Below are 16,153 nucleotides of genomic sequence, written 5' to 3'. Positions count from 1 at the left end.
AAAAGGATCAGCTGACATCATGTCAGTGATTCTCTCGTTAACACAGGTGTGAGTTTTGACGAGGACAAGGCTGGAGATCACTCTGTCATGCTGATTGAGTTCGAATAACAGACTGGAAGCTTCAAAACGGAGGGTGGTGCTTGGAATCATTGTTCTTCCTCTGTCAATCATGGTTACCTGCAAGGAAACACATGCCATCATCATTGCTTTGCACAAAATGTGCTTCACAGGTAAGGATATTGCTGCCAGTAAGATTGCACCTAAATCAACCATTTATCGGATCATCAAGAACTTCAAGGAGAGCGGTTCAATTGTTGTGAAGAAGGCTTCAGGGCGCCCAAGAAAGTCCAACAAGCGCCAGGACTGACTCCTAAAGTTGATTCAGCTGCGGGATCGGGGCACCACCAGTACAGAGCTTGCTCAGGAATGGCAGCAGGCAGTTGTGAGTGCATCTGCATGCACAGTGAGGCAAAGACTTTTGGAGGATGGCCTGGTGTCAAGAAGGGAAGCAAAGAAGCCACTTCTTTCCAGGAAAAACATCAGAGACAAACTGATATTCTGCAAAAGGTACAGAGATTGGACTGCTGAGGACTGGGGTAAAGTAATTTTCTCTGATGAATCCCCTTTCCGATTGTTTGGGGCATCTGGAATAAAGCTTGTCCGGAGAAGATAAGGTGAGCGTTACCATCAGTCCTGTGTCATGCCAACAGTAAAGCATCCTGAGACCATTCATGTGTGGGGATGCTTCTCAGCCAAGGGAGTGGGCTCACTCACAATTTTGCATAAGAACACAGCCATGAATAAAGAATGGTACCAACACATCCTCCAAGAGCAACTTCTCCCAACCATCCAGGAACCATTTGGTGACGAACAATGCCTTTTCCAGCATGATGGAGCACCCTGCCATAAGGTAGAAGTGATAACTAAGTGGCTCGGGGAACAAAACATCGATATTTTGGGTCCATGGCCAGGAAACTCCCCAGACCTTAATCCCATTGAGAACATGTGGTCAATCCTCAAGAGGCGGGTGGACAAACAAAAACCCACATATTCTGACAAACTCCAAGCATTGATTATGCAGGAATGGGCTGCCATCAGTCAGGATGTGGCCCAAAAGTTAATTTACAGCATGCCAGGGCGGATTGTAGAGGTCTTGAAAAAGAAGGGTCAACACTGCAAATATTGACTCTTTGCATCAACTTCATGTAATTGTCAAAAGCCTTTGACACTTATGAAATGTATGTAATTATAATTCAGTATTCCATTGTAACATCTGACAAAAATATCTAAAGACACTGAAGCAGCAAACTTTGTGAAAATTAATATTTGTGTCATTCTCAAAACTTTGGGCCACAACTGTACAGTAGTGGAGACTGGTTGGGTTTAATGAGAAAAGGGATAAGAGGAGAAATAATTCAAGAAGTTCCATTGAAAATTGATCTGTTTTGGTGTTTAATTTTGTGGGGGGCTCTGTTACTGTACACTGGCACACTGTGATGTTGGCAATGGCCAAAATGACCTGAGGAGTGGATGTGTATTTCAAGTGGGTGGGTTGGAACCTTTGAAGTTTTTTAGAGCCAAGTTTAATGAAATAGTCCCAAAAGTGCTACATCTATTTCTAATTCTAAATAGCTTCATTACAGGTTGTAAAAAAAATGTGTGAGGTGAGCAAAGGCCCCTCGAGCTTGGAAGCACCCTGAATCAGGGGACTGAGGGGGCGTGTGCTACACCTTCATGGGAGAGGGTATACCAGTTCAAGGCAAGCCTCACCTGAAAGCTTGCAGAGGAGATGTTACACCATTATATGCCCTCCTTTGACACAAAATAATAGTTTGTTCTTGCCACAGCTGGTGCTAAGAGTAAAAAGTGTTTTGAAATGTTTGGCTATGGTGTGCCCTAATGAATATGACTCCCTTTAAGGGGTCTACACAGTCTACGCAAACAGAGGTCAGTTTGCGACGCGTTCTACGTATATTTGTGCGGCTGGATTTTTGGAACGCGAGCAAACAGACCTCCGTCGGCTCTGTTCGCGTAGATCAGCCAAACTCAACTGGCGGACGCGGTCCAGGTCCGGACCCAGAGAAGGGTCAATCCGGACCAGACATCGCATTTGTTATATAAAATGTAATATATTATTTTTAGATTTTTTTTAATCTACCAGGCGTAACATCCTCTAATTCAGCAACCTTTCTTTCTCGCTCTCTCATGAAGCAACGCCAACCTCTACTAGTGCCCAGTCTAATCCAATCGTCTGGTTATATGCAAATACAAGAGGCCGCGTCTTACCCAATCACATCAATCCAAATATCCTCTGCGGAACCTTGGGACAGGCTGGTAGAAAGTAACAAAGATTTGACCGCGGTTCAAATGTAAATATCACATATAGAAGGAGCTTAGTTACCAGTATCTTTGTTAATATGGCTTGTTCAAAAAACTAAAAGTTGACTCTGAAAACCGTAAATTCAAAGACGAGTGGACGGAACAGTATGTATTCGCCCCGCAACTAGCCCAAAACCAATGTGTCTGATATGCAGCGAGTCCGTAGCTCTCCTGAAAAGAGCCAATGTTAAGTGCTATTATGACACCAGGCATAGTAAATTCGATCAGATGTATCCCCTGAACACGGAGGTGAGAACAAACAAGATTAACCAACTCAGATCCCAATATGACAGGTCCACCAAAGTCCTTGTCAATTCCCTGACAACCCATCAACGTGCAATGGAGTGTTCACTGAGGATAGCTTGGGCTTTGGAAAAACACCCCCAAAAAATGTCAGACGCTGAAATGGTAATAGAATGCATGTGTGAAGTTGCTGACACCTTGCTTGAAGGTAAAGAAAAAGATGAGCTCAGGGAAAAGGTCAAATAGATCCCACGATCAGATTCCACAGCAATGAGGACAACTGAAATATTAGCTCTAGATTTAACTTCAGAACTTGAAGAGGACATTCACAATGCACCATGCGTTTCATTAGATGTGGATGAATCAACAGATAACACTGATAATGCCCAGCTTCTGGTGTTTGTCAGATTTTATAACAAAACAAAGAATGAATTCTGTGAGAAGCTGTTGGGCCTAACAAATTGAGAAGCACACACACAGGGAGAGGATATCCATGAGGTCATCAAAGGGATGCTGACAAAAAGCAGGATAGATCTGAAGTCAGAGGTCTCCATCACCACAGATGGAGCTCCAGCCATGATAGGAAGAGGGAGGGGACTGGTTGCACATTTGAAAGAGGACCACCCTGACCTGACATCATATCACTGCATCATCCATCAGTCTGTCCTGTGTGCCAGTTTGGGAAAATAGTATTCTGAGGTCATGACAACAATGAGGAAACTGATCAACTTTTTGAGAGCAATATCATCCCTACAACACTCCCTGCTACGAGGCATTCTGAAAGAGGCCAATGCCAGTTTTGATGACTTACTACTGCAATGTCTGATGGCTCAGCAAAGGCAGGGTTTTGGAATGCTTTTGGGCCATTCAAGAGGCTTTCTAATCAAAGCTTTGTTATCAGAGCAAAAGAGTGACAAGGCAACTCAGTTTGAGTTTTTGGAAGATAAGGAGAAGATGGAAACAGTTGCATATTGTTTACGGACAATACATCACACCTTAATCAAATGAATGTTAAGCTGTAGGGACGGCACAACACAGTGTGATATGATAACAGCAGTCCAAGCTTTCCAGAAGAAATTTGATATTTTCAAGAATAATCTCCAAGGAGAATTTGTCCACATCCCCAATATTCTGGTGTAAACGCACAGAGACAAAGATGTTCCCAACCATGTTGATTTCATCCAGAAGCTGATGGATAACTTCAAGGCTCGCTTTGATGACTTCACTATTGGAAGAGAACTGCTGCTGATCATCCACAACCGTTCTTGGTCACAAATGTGACAGAATTGTCAGAAGAAGCTAAACACATCTTCATATGGAATCATGTAGTAACCAAAAAGTGTTAAACAAATCAAAATATATTTTAGATTCTTCAAAGTAGCCACCCTTTTCCTTGATGACAGCTTTATACACTCTAGGCATTCTCTCAACCATGCCAAACCATCTCAATTGGGTTGAGGTTGGGTGATTGGAGGCCAGGTCACCTGATCCAGCACTCCATCACTCTCCTTATTGGTCGAATAGCCCTTACACAGTCTGGAGGTGTGTTGGGTCATTGTCCAGTTGAAAAACAAATCATAGTCCCACTAAGCGCCAACCAGATGGGATGGCGTACTGCTGCAGAATTCTGTGGTAGCCATGCTGGTTAAGTGTGCCTTGAATTCTAAATAAATCACAGACAGCGTCACCAGCAAAGCACCCCCACACCTCCTCCTCCATGCTTCATGGTGGGAACCACACATGCAGAGATCATCAGTTCACCTACTCTGCATATCACAAAGACACAGCGGTTGGAACCAAAAATCTCAAATTTGGACTCATCAGACCAAAGGACAGATTTCCACTAGTCTAATGTCCATTGCTTGTGTTTCTTGGCCCAAGCAAGTCTCTTCTAGTAGTGGTTTCTTTGCAGCAATTGAACCATGAAGGCCTGATCTGATTCACACAGTCTCCTCTGAACAGTTGATTCTGAGATGTGTCTGTTACTTGAACTCTGTGAAGCATTAATTTGGGCTGCAATTTCTGAGGCTGGTAACTCTAATGAACTTATCCTCTGCAGCAGAGGTCACTCTGGGTCTTGCTTTCCTGTGGTGGTCCTCATGAGAGCCAGTTTCATCATAGCACTTGCTGGTTTTTGCGACTGAACTTGAAGAAACTTTCAAAGTTCTTGACATTTTCCACATTGACTGACCTTCATGTCTTAAAGTAATGATGGACTGTCATTTCTCTTTGCTTATTTGAGCTGTTCTTGCCATAATATGGACTTGGTATTTTACCAAATAGGGCTATCTTCTGTGTACCCTACCTTGTCACAACACAACTGATTGGCTCAAATGCATTAAGAAGGATAGAAATTCCACAAATGAACTTTTAACAAGGCACACCTGTTAATTGAAATGCATTCAAGGTTACTAACTCATGAAGCTGGTTAAGAGTATGCCAAGAGTGTGCAAAGCAGTCATCATGGCAAAGGGTGGCTACTTTGAAGAATCTCAAATATATTTTGATTTGTTATTTCATAGTTTTGATGTCTTCTCTATTATTCTACAATGTAGGCAATAGTAAAAAAAATAAGAAAAACCCTTGAATGAGTTGGTGTCCAAACTTTTGATTGGTACTGTACATCCTGACAATGTTTGGCTTCACATACAGCTGTGAATCAGGCTTCTCCACAATGAACTTTATTACAAACAAACACCGCACCAGGCTCACTAATGAACACCTGCACCAGTGTCTCAGAGTTGCTCTCACACCATTTGTGTCAAGGCCCATATACAATGATTCACAGCGCACTTTTTGCATAGACAATTTTGCAACCACTTTTGTTCTTCGGCAATGTTGATGCATGTTGCACATGTTTACATTCAAAATAATTAAGTGGGCTTCCCTGTGGCTCAGTTGGTAGAGCATGGTGTTTGAAACGCCAGCATTGTGGGTTCGATTCCCACGGGGTGCCAGTACAAAAAAAAAAAAATGCATGAAATGTATGCATTCACTACTGTAAGTCGCTCTGGATAAGAGCGTCTGCTAAATGACTAAAATGTCAAATGTAAGTTGTAATTAATTCAAATTCTTAGTCTCATTTAATGTACATTTCATATAACAACATGTTTCCTAAGTCATAGACGACTATCTTTGTTACTACGCTGTACCACAGAGCCGATAAAGGACGATATCCATCCTGACCTTTGCCACCTAAGAAATGTGTCACTGGACCTTCTCAAATAGTAGTTGATTACCCCTGTTGTAGATTGTGAAGAGCCCTTCAGTCAAGTGTATTCAACCTCACCAGTGCTCAGTGTGAGGAAATGAAACAGAGAGAGAGAGAGATTCTCTGAGACTGCGTTGTAGAGAGAAGGAGACTAGGGGAGATTCTCTGAGACTGTGTTGTAGAGAGATGGAGACTAGGGGAGATTCTCTGAGACTGTGTTGTAGAGAGATGGAGACTAGGTGAGATTCTCTGAGACTGTGTTGTAGAGAGAAGGAGATGGAGACTAGGGGAGATTCTCTGAGACTGTGTTGTAGAGAGAAGGAGAAGGAGACTAGGTGAGATTCTCTGAGACTGTGTTGTAGAGAGAAGGAGAAGGAGACTAGGGGAGATTCTCTGAGACTGCGTTGTAGAGAGAAGGAGAAGGAGACTAGGTGAGATTCTCTGAGACTGTGTTGTAGAGAGAAGGAGAAGGAGACTAGGGGAGATTCTCTGAGACTGCGTTGTAGAGAGAAGGAGACTAGGGGAGATTCTCTGAGACTGTGTTGTAGAGAGAAGGAGACTAGGGGAGATTCTCTGAGACTGCGTTGTAGAGAGAAGGAGACTAGGGGAGATTCTCTGAGACTGTGTTGTAGAGAGAAGGAGACTAGGGGAGATTCTCTGAGACTGTGTTGTAGAGAGAAGGAGACTAGGGGAGATTCTCTGAGACTGTGTTGTAGAGAGATGGAGACTAGGTGAGATTCTCTGAGACTGTGTTGTAGAGAGATGGAGACTAGGTGAGATTCTCTGAGACTGCGTTGTAGAGAGAAGGAGACTAGGTGAGATTCTCTGAGACTGTGTTGTAGAGAGATGGAGACTAGGGGAGATTCTCTGAGACTACGTTGTAGAGAGATGGAGACTAGGGGAGATTCTCTGAGACTGTGTTGTAGAGAGAAGGAGACTAGGGGAGATTCTCTGAGACTGTGTTGTAGAGAGAAGGAGACTAGGGGAGATTCTCTGAGACTGCGTTGTAGAGAGAAGGAGACTAGGGGAGATTCTCTGAGACTGCGTTGTAGAGAGATGGAGACTAGGTGAGATTCTCTGAGACTGTGTTGTAGAGAGAGGGAGACTAGGGGAGATTCTCTGAGACTGCGTTGTAGAGAGATGGAGACTAGGGGAGATTCTCTGAGACTGCGTTGTAGAGAGATGGAGACTAGGTGAGATTCTCTGAGACTGTGTTGTAGAGAGAGGGAGACTAGGGGAGATTCTCTGAGACTGTGTTGTAGAGAGATGGAGACTAGGTGAGATTCTCTGAGACTGCGTTGTAGAGAGAAGGAGACTAGGGGAGATTCTCTGAGACTGCGTTGTAGAGAGAAGGAGATGGAGACTAGGGGAGATTCTCTGAGACTGTGTTGTAGAGAGATGGAGACTAGGGGAGATTCTCTGAGACTGTGTTGTAGAGAGAAGGAGACTAGGGGAGATTCTCTGAGACTGCGTTGTAGAGAGAAGGAGACTAGGGGAGATTCTCTGAGACTGCGTTGTAGAGAGATGGAGACTAGGTGAGATTCTCTGAGACTGTGTTGTAGAGAGAGGGAGACTAGGGGAGATTCTCTGAGACTGCGATGTAGAGAGATGGAGACTAGGTGAGATTCTCTGAGACTGTGTTGTAGAGAGAGGGAGACTAGGAGAGATTCTCTGAGACTGCATTGTAGAGAGATGGAGACTAGGGGAGATTCTCTGAGACTGTGTTGTAGAGAGATGGAGACTAGGTGAGATTCTCTGAGACTGCGTTGTAGAGAGAAGGAGACTAGGGGAGATTCTCTGAGACTGCGTTGTAGAGAGAAGGAGATGGAGACTAGGGGAGATTCTCTGAGACTGTGTTGTAGAGAGATGGAGACTAGGTGAGATTCTCTGAGACTGTGTTGTAGAGAGAAGGAGACTAGGTGAGATTCTCTGAGACTGCGTTGTAGAGAGAAGGAGATGGAGACTAGGTGAGATTCTCTGAGACTGTGTTGTAGAGAGAAGGAGACTAGGGGAGATTCTCTGAGACTGCGTTGTAGAGAGATGGAGACTAGGGGAGATTCTCTGAGACTGTGTTGTAGAGAGATGGAGACTAGGGGAGATTCTCTGAGACTGGGTTGTAGAGAGAAGGAGAAGGAGACTAGGTGAGATTCTCTGAGACTGTGTTGTAGAGAGAAGGAGAAGGAGACTAGGGGAGATTCTCTGAGACTGCGTTGTAGAGAGAAGGAGACTAGGGGAGATTCTCTGAGACTGTGTTGTAGAGAGAAGGAGACTAGGGGAGATTCTCTGAGACTGCGTTGTAGAGAGAAGGAGACTAGGGGAGATTCTCTGAGACTGTGTTGTAGAGAGAAGGAGACTAGGGGAGATTCTCTGAGACTGTGTTGTAGAGAGATGGAGACTAGGTGAGATTCTCTGAGACTGTGTTGTAGAGAGAAGGAGACTAGGGGAGATTCTCTGAGACTGCGTTGTAGAGAGAAGGAGACTAGGGGAGATTCTCTGAGACTGCGTTGTAGAGAGATGGAGACTAGGTGAGATTCTCTGAGACTGTGTTGTAGAGAGAGGGAGACTAGGGGAGATTCTCTGAGACTGCGTTGTAGAGAGATGGAGACTAGGTGAGATTCTCTGAGACTGTGTTGTAGAGAGAAGGAGACTAGGGGAGATTCTCTGAGACTGCGTTGTAGAGAGATGGAGACTAGGTGAGATTCTCTGAGACTGTGTTGTAGAGAGAGGGAGACTAGGGGAGATTCTCTGAGACTGCGTTGTAGAGAGATGGAGACATGGGGAGATTCTCTGAGACTGTGTTGTAGAGAGATGGAGACTAGGTGAGATTCTCTGAGACTGCGTTGTAGAGAGAAGGAGACTAGGTGAGATTCTCTGAGACTGTGTTGTAGAGAGAAGGAGACTAGGGGAGATTCTCTGAGACTGCGTTGTAGAGAGATGTAGACTAGGTGAGATTCTCTGAGACTGGTTGTAGAGAGATGGAGACTAGGGGAGATTCTCTGAGACTGTGTTGTAGAGAGATGGAGACTAGGTGAGATTCTCTGAGACTGTGTTGTAGAGAGATGGAGACTAGGTGAGATTCTCTGAGACTGCGTTGTAGAGAGATGGAGACTAGGTGAGATTCTCTGAGACTGCGTTGTAGAGAGAAGGAGACTAGGTGAGATTCTCTGAGACTGCGTTGTAGAGAGGAGACTAGGTGAGATTCTCTGAGACTGCGTTGTAGAGAGATGGAGACTAGGTGAGATTCTCTGAGACTGCGTTGTAGAGAGATGGAGACTAGGTGAGATTCTCTGAGACTGTGTTGTAGAGAGAAGGAGACTAGGTGAGATTCTCTGAGACTGCGTTGTAGAGAGGAGACTAGGTGAGATTCTCTGAGACTGCGTTGTAGAGAGATGGAGACTAGGTGAGATTCTCTGAGACTGCGTTGTAGAGAGAAGGAGACTAGGTGAGATTCTCTGAGACTGTGTTGTAGAGAGAAGGAGACTAGGGGAGATTCTCTGAGACTGCGTTGTAGAGAGAAGGAGATGGAGACTAGGTGAGATTCTCTGAGACTGTGTTGTAGAGAGATGGAGACTAGGTGAGATTCTCTGAGACTGTGTTGTAGAGAGAAGGAGACTAGGTGAGATTCTCTGAGACTGCGTTGTAGAGAGAAGGAGATGGAGACTAGGTGAGATTCTCTGAGACTGTGTTGTAGAGAGAAGGAGACTAGGGGAGATTCTCTGAGACTGTGTTGTAGAGAGATGGAGACTAGGTGAGATTCTCTGAGACTGTGTTGTAGAGAGAAGGAGACTAGGTGAGATTCTCTGAGACTGCGTTGTAGAGAGAAGGAGACTAGGTGAGATTCTCTGAGACTGTGTTGTAGAGAGATGGAGACTAGGTGAGATTCTCTGAGACTGCGTTGTAGAGAGAAGGAGACTAGGTGAGATTCTCTGAGACTGTGTTGTAGAGAGAAGGAGACTAGGGGAGATTCTCTGAGACTGCGTTGTAGAGAGATGGAGACTAGGTGAGATTCTCTGAGACTGTTGTAGAGAGATGGAGACTAGGGGAGATTCTCTGAGACTGTGTTGTAGAGAGATGGAGACTAGGTGAGATTCTCTGAGACTGTGTTGTAGAGAGATGGAGACTAGGTGAGATTCTCTGAGACTGTGTTGTAGAGAGATGGAGACTAGGGGAGATTCTCTGAGACTGTGTTGTAGAGAGAAGGAGATGGAGACTAGGTGAGATTCTCTGAGACTGCGTTGTAGAGAGATGGAGACTAGGTGAGATTCTCTGAGACTGTGTTGTAGAGAGATGGAGACTAGGGGAGATTCTCTGAGACTACGTTGTAGAGAGATGGAGACTAGGGGAGATTCTCTGAGACTGTGTTGTAGAGAGATGGAGACTAGGGGAGATTCTCTGAGACTGTGTTGTAGAGAGATGGAGACTAGGTGAGATTCTCTGAGACTGCGTTGTAGAGAGATGGAGACTAGGTGAGATTCTCTGAGACTGTGTTGTAGAGAGAAGGAGACTAGGGGAGATTCTCTGAGACTGTGTTGTAGAGAGATGGAGACTAGGTGAGATTCTCTGAGACTGTGTTGTAGAGAGAAGGAGACTAGGTGAGATTCTCTGAGACTGTGTTGTAGAGAGAAGGAGATGGAGACTAGGTGAGATTCTCTGAGACTGTGTTGTAGAGAGAAGGAGATGGAGTGTGTACAGCCTCCTTGTGGTCAAGCCCAGAAGACATTTGATGAGGAAAAAAAGGAACCGTTGTTTCAAAGCAACTTAACACCTCCAATTTAACACTTGTGAATTGAACATCCCTCTTTAAAACAGTCCCCCTCTCCCTTCTCCTCTCCCTCTCTTTATCTTTCCTTCTCCCTTTCTCTCACACTCAGTCATGCACATTCTCCCCTCTCTAATTGACTCTAAACCTGCACTACTGTGTAGCAGTCCTCCTGTGTAGCAGCACTGCCCTCTAGTGGAATTATCAGACCAATGCAGGTACTTTACTGAGACCTCAGACCACACATCATCATCAACATCTCTTTGCACGCTAGCAAGTTGGGTTAAGTTGGCTGATAGGCGATACATTAAAAACATAACGTCTTCCAAAAGTCTTTATGAGCAATACATACCATTTTTTATTTGCTCTCTCATGGTCTTTTAAGAATTCACCCAGCTGCCCACAAGCATGCATGTTTGAACATACATATGCACGCTAGCATGCAGTCACACACACACCCCCACGCGCACAAATATGAACACGCTACACACCTCTCCTCCCGGCTATGAGGGGTCAAGAAGTGAGCAGAGTCCTCCTCATGGCTGCTTTGTAGGCTGCTCTCCCTGCTGGGGAAACACACCACAGAGAGACAGTGTCAGGTGTAATGTGTGTTGTAGGCTGCTCTCCCTGCTGGGGAAACACACCACAGAGAGACAGTGTCAGGTGTAATGTGTGTTGTAGGCTGCTCTCCCTGCTGGGGAAACACACCACAGAGAGACAGTGTCAGGTGTAATGTGTGTTGTAGGCTGCTCTCCCTGCTGGGGAAACACACCACAGAGAGACAGTGTCAGGTGTAATGTGTGTTGTAGGCTGCTCTCCCTGCTGGGGAAACACACCACAGAGAGACAGTGTCAGGTGTAATGTGTGTTGTAGGCTGCTCTCCCTGCTGGGGAAACACACCACAGAGAGACAGTGTTAGGTGTAATGTGTGTTGTAGGCTGCTCTCCCTGCTGGGGAAACACACCACAGAGAGACAGTGTTAGGTGTAATGTGTGTTGTAGGCTGCTCTCCCTGCTGGGGAAACACACCACAGAGAGACAGTGTCAGGTGTAATGTGTGTTGTAGGCTGCTCTCCCTGCTGGGGAAACACACCACAGAGAGACAGTGTCAGGTGTAATGTGTGTTGTAGGCTGCTCTCCCTGCTGGGGAAACACACCACAGAGAGACAGTGTCAGGTGTAATGTGTGTTGTAGGCTGCTCTCCCTGCTGGGGAAACACACCACAGAGAGACAGTGTCAGGTGTAATGTGTGTTGTAGGCTGCTCTCCCTGCTGGGGAAACACACCACAGAGAGACAGTGTCAGGTGTAATGTGTGTTGTAGGCTGCTCTCCCTGCTGGGGAAACACACCACAGAGAGACAGTGTCAGGTGTAATGTGTGTTGTAGGCTGCTCTCCCTGCTGGGGAAACACACCACAGAGAGACAGTGTCAGGTGTAATGTGTGTTGTAGGCTGCTCTCCCTGCTTTTACGCTGCTGCTACTCTCTGTTTATCATATATTCAAAGTCACTTTAACTATACATTCATGTACATACTACCTCAATTGGGCCGACGAACCAGTGCCCTCGCACATTGGCTAACCGGGCTATCTGCATTGCGTCCCGCCACCCACCACCCCCTCTTTTACGCCACTGCTACTCTTTGTTCATCATATATGCAGTCACTTTAACCATATCTACATGTACATACTACCTCAATCAACCTGACTAACCGGTGTCTGTATGTAGCCTCGCTACTGTATATAGCCTGTCTTTCTACTGTTGTTTTATTTCTTTACTTATTGTTCACCTAATACCTTTATTGCACTATTGGTTAGAGCCTGTAAGTAAGCATTTCACTGTAAGTTCTATACCTATTGTATTCGGCGCACGTGACAAATAAACTTTGATTTGATTAGCTGGGGAAACACACCACAGAGAGACAGTGTTAGGTGTAGTTTACCACAACCAGAGATCTCTGTGTGTGTGTGTGTTCAATGTGTATATGTGCGTGTGTGCGCGTGACACCTAGGGGTCATCTGCAGTTCAAACAACAACAAAGCAGGCACCTCTCCACTGTTTCGGTGAAAAGCTGAGGGAAGGAGCTGTAGAAATGTAACCCCTCAAATGCTTCGACAGAGCTATGCATGCAAGGACCGGCCATCTAGAAGTTATATATTTCAAGAATCAATGGGTATACACTGCCGTTCAAAAGTTTGGGGTCACTTAGAAATGTCCTTGTATTTGAAAGAAAAGCACATTTTTTTGTCCATTTAAAATAACATAAAATTGATCAGAAACACAGTATGGACATCGTTAAGGTTGTAAATGACTATTGTAGCTGGAAACGGCAGATTTTTTATGGAATATCGACATAGAGGCCCATTATCAGCAACCATCACTCACATTGTGTTAGCTAATCCAAGTGTATCATTTTAAAAGGCTAACGGATCATCAGAAAACCTTTTTCAATGATGCTAGCACAGCTGAAAACTTGTGCTGATTAAAGAAGCAATAAAACTGGCCTTCTTTAGACTAGTTGAGTATCTGGAGCATCAGCATTTGTGGGTTTGATTACAGGCTCAAAATGGCCAGAAACAAATAACTTTCTTCTGAAACTTGTCAGTCTATTCTTGTTCTGAGAAATGAAGGCTATTCCATGAGAGAAATGCCCCAAGAAACTGAAGATCTCGTACAACGCTGTGTACTACTCCCTTCACAGAACAGCGCAAACTGGCTCTAACCAGAATAGAAAGTGGAGTGGGAGGCCCCGTTGCACAACCGAGCAAGAGGACAAGTACATTAGAGTGTCTAGTTTGAGAAACAGACGCCTCACAAGTCCCACAAATGCTGATTCTCTAGATACTCAACCAGTCTAAAGAAGGCCAGTTTTATTGCTTCTTTAATCAGAACTACAGTTTAACATTAACAATGTCTACACTGTATTTATGATCAATTTGATGTTATTTTAACGGACAACAAAATGTGCTTTTCTTTAAAAAACAAGGACATTTCTAAGTGACCCCAAACTTAAGGGTAGTGTATATTAATTTAAAAGTCCCAAAAAAGGTATTTAAGAAAATACCCCAAAATCCCAAAGCAAATAGGACAATCTGATTACTTAGACAACACACAATGTCAAACTCAGAAAACCAAAGTAAAAAAAACTGACAGTCAACCAGACAGTAAACAGACAGAAAAAAGATAGAAGCCCCCACTAGAGAGCAGCAAAGACTATTTGTTATTTTATTGTGTTCCCTTTATTTTACTTTAGTTTATTAACTCTATTTTCTTAAAACTGCATTGTTGGTTAAGGGCTTGTAAGTAAGCATTTCACAGTAAGGTATACACCTGTTGTATTCGGCGCATGTCACAAATAACATTTGATTTGACTATGTCAACAATGAGAGTAAATATGTTATGGCAAGGCCCGGAGTCGTTCCTTAATGTGATTTGACTAATCATAGTCGTAAATACCTATGTCTTATTTCTAGTCTAGACTAGGATTAATCTGTATCCGGGATTCTGGCCTGTAGAGACAAATACTGTGTCTCTGGTCGTCTTTTCACTGTAAGCTATAATTTGTCCTATTGAAAGTCTTCCTTGCATTGTTGCCAGTTATAAGGCAGCAACATTTATGCAAATACAGTGAGATGTTTTCCGTGAAGGGGCATCCGAAGACAAAAACCTCCATTTGTTGAATAGGCCTCTTGACATAACCAAGAGTGGCACGACTACAATCTGCCTTACATGTACCACAAGAAAGAGTGAGACAAAGAAAAAGTGCCACCTCCTGCAGCAACTAATATACCGTCAGAGCAGCCTGGGAGCCAGTCTGTTTCTGCAATAGCCAACTTGGCAAGACTTGCCATGACAACAACGAGGCGTGGGTGCAGAAACAGTCTGCCATCCAGGCTGTGTGTCAGAGCACCGGAAACTAACGGCTGGCTGGGCTACGTAAGCAGCAGTACTGCTTTATATTTAGCAAATCAGAGCTGCGTTTCAAATGGCACCCTATTCCCTATATAGTGCACTACTTTTGACTACAGCCCATAGCCCAGGTCTTCACAAAGCAGTGTTGGTTGAGAATATTTAATATAGCCACGTAGACAACTCCTTCCAGTACTGTCCCCTGGCACTTTTACATGGGTTATGTCTCAAATGGCACGCTATTCCCTATATAGTGCACTACTTTTGACCAGAGCCCCATGGGCCCCAAAAGTAGAGCACAACATAGGTAATAGGGTGTCATTTGGGACGCAGACAGTACCTTTAGCGCTCATCTGTAAGGCTGTACATGTCAGGGGACTAGCACGCTTGTCAACTCCAGAACTATCTATTTTACAGTAATGAGCTTGGAATGTAGCTTCTCACTTTGTCTCCTGGGATGGCTGTAGTATAAAGTCAGAGATGAGCTTCACCTCATCTCTTGTGAACACCCAACAATTTGGTGCCAATTTGGTTCAGGGTGTCGAGATTGCAGGTTGACATTTATTGGGATTAATCTTGTCCTGGAGGCAGACGTAACAAGTGCGCTGAGAGTCGGGAAGCAAGTTCAGGGAGTGAGTGTTTTAATAAATAAATGAAACAAACACGTACAACACACCAACATGAAAACAGAGTCAGAGATATAGGGAAGATAATCAAGGAGGTGATGGAGTCCAGGTGAGTGTCATGAGGCGCAGGTGCGCGAGACGATGGTGACAGGTGTGCGGGATAATCAGCAGCCTGCAGACCTAGAGGCTGGAGAGTGACAGCAGAGCTGAGCCATTTCCACTAGATGGGCCAGCGGCAAAGTCAAAATTGGCTATATGTATTGTAAAATTCTCTCTTTGGTCTTAAATTAAGGTCATGGTTAGGCATAATAAGGCTAGCAGTGTGGTTAAGGTTAGGTTTAAAATCTGATTTGATTATCTGAGTGACTACGCTGTAGAGCTGCCCACTACATGAGTCATCCCAATAAATGCCAACCTGTGCCGAGATTAGTGTTCTCCAGTCTTCCAACTATCATCACAGTAGAACCAATATTATAAGTGGTACAAATCGTACATATTTGAAAGTGCTGAACAGCCAGGGACAATACTGTAGTAGTCAATACTCCTCATAAGACTCAAATATGCATTCTCTCACTTCTTCCAACCTAGACGAAGCTAGTAACAAACACCAGGCAACTTCTAGAACTAAACATTATGCTCATAAAATATGTAGAAGGCCAAAACATCAGCTTCCAATAGTGAACATACACCCACATTTTTATAAATATAAAATGTATTAATTATTAATAGTCATATTCAAATTATTTATTGCTTAAACTATGTATTATGGCAACGCAGTGCATAACATCTACATTCACTGAAGACCAAACTCTGTCAGTAAGGGCATTTGTATGTATTAAACATTTGTATCCATTATTCTTAAGTACACTCCTGCATTTGCTGTTGTTTGATGATAAATAGCATGGGGCTGGTTTTATTTATAATGTATAGGACAATTCATACTCAGCACTGTGGCTTATGTAACATTCCAAGGAGCCTATTCAGAGTCAAGGTAAGCTTGGGGGTAAAATAACCTGTTTATAGAACAGA

At 44.1% G+C, this 16,153-nt stretch overlaps 1 non-coding gene across 1 annotated transcript; it reads left to right on the top strand.

Annotated features, from left to right (window-relative positions):
* Nucleotides 1-5,503: 5,503 nt before the first annotated feature.
* On the top strand, nt 5,504-5,578 carry trnas-uga (transfer RNA serine (anticodon UGA)). Its single transcript has one exon. It is a non-coding gene; the product is annotated as a tRNA-Ser (tRNA).
* The last annotated feature ends 10,575 nt before the right edge of the window (nt 5,579-16,153 follow it).

Source organism: Salmo salar, chromosome 04 (genome assembly GCF_965601325.2).
Source record: "Salmo salar chromosome 04, fSalSal1, whole genome shotgun sequence".
Taxonomy (NCBI): Eukaryota; Metazoa; Chordata; class Actinopteri; order Salmoniformes; family Salmonidae; genus Salmo; species Salmo salar.
Note: the sequence above shows the minus strand (reverse complement) of the source record. Positions and strands in the feature narration are given on the sequence as shown.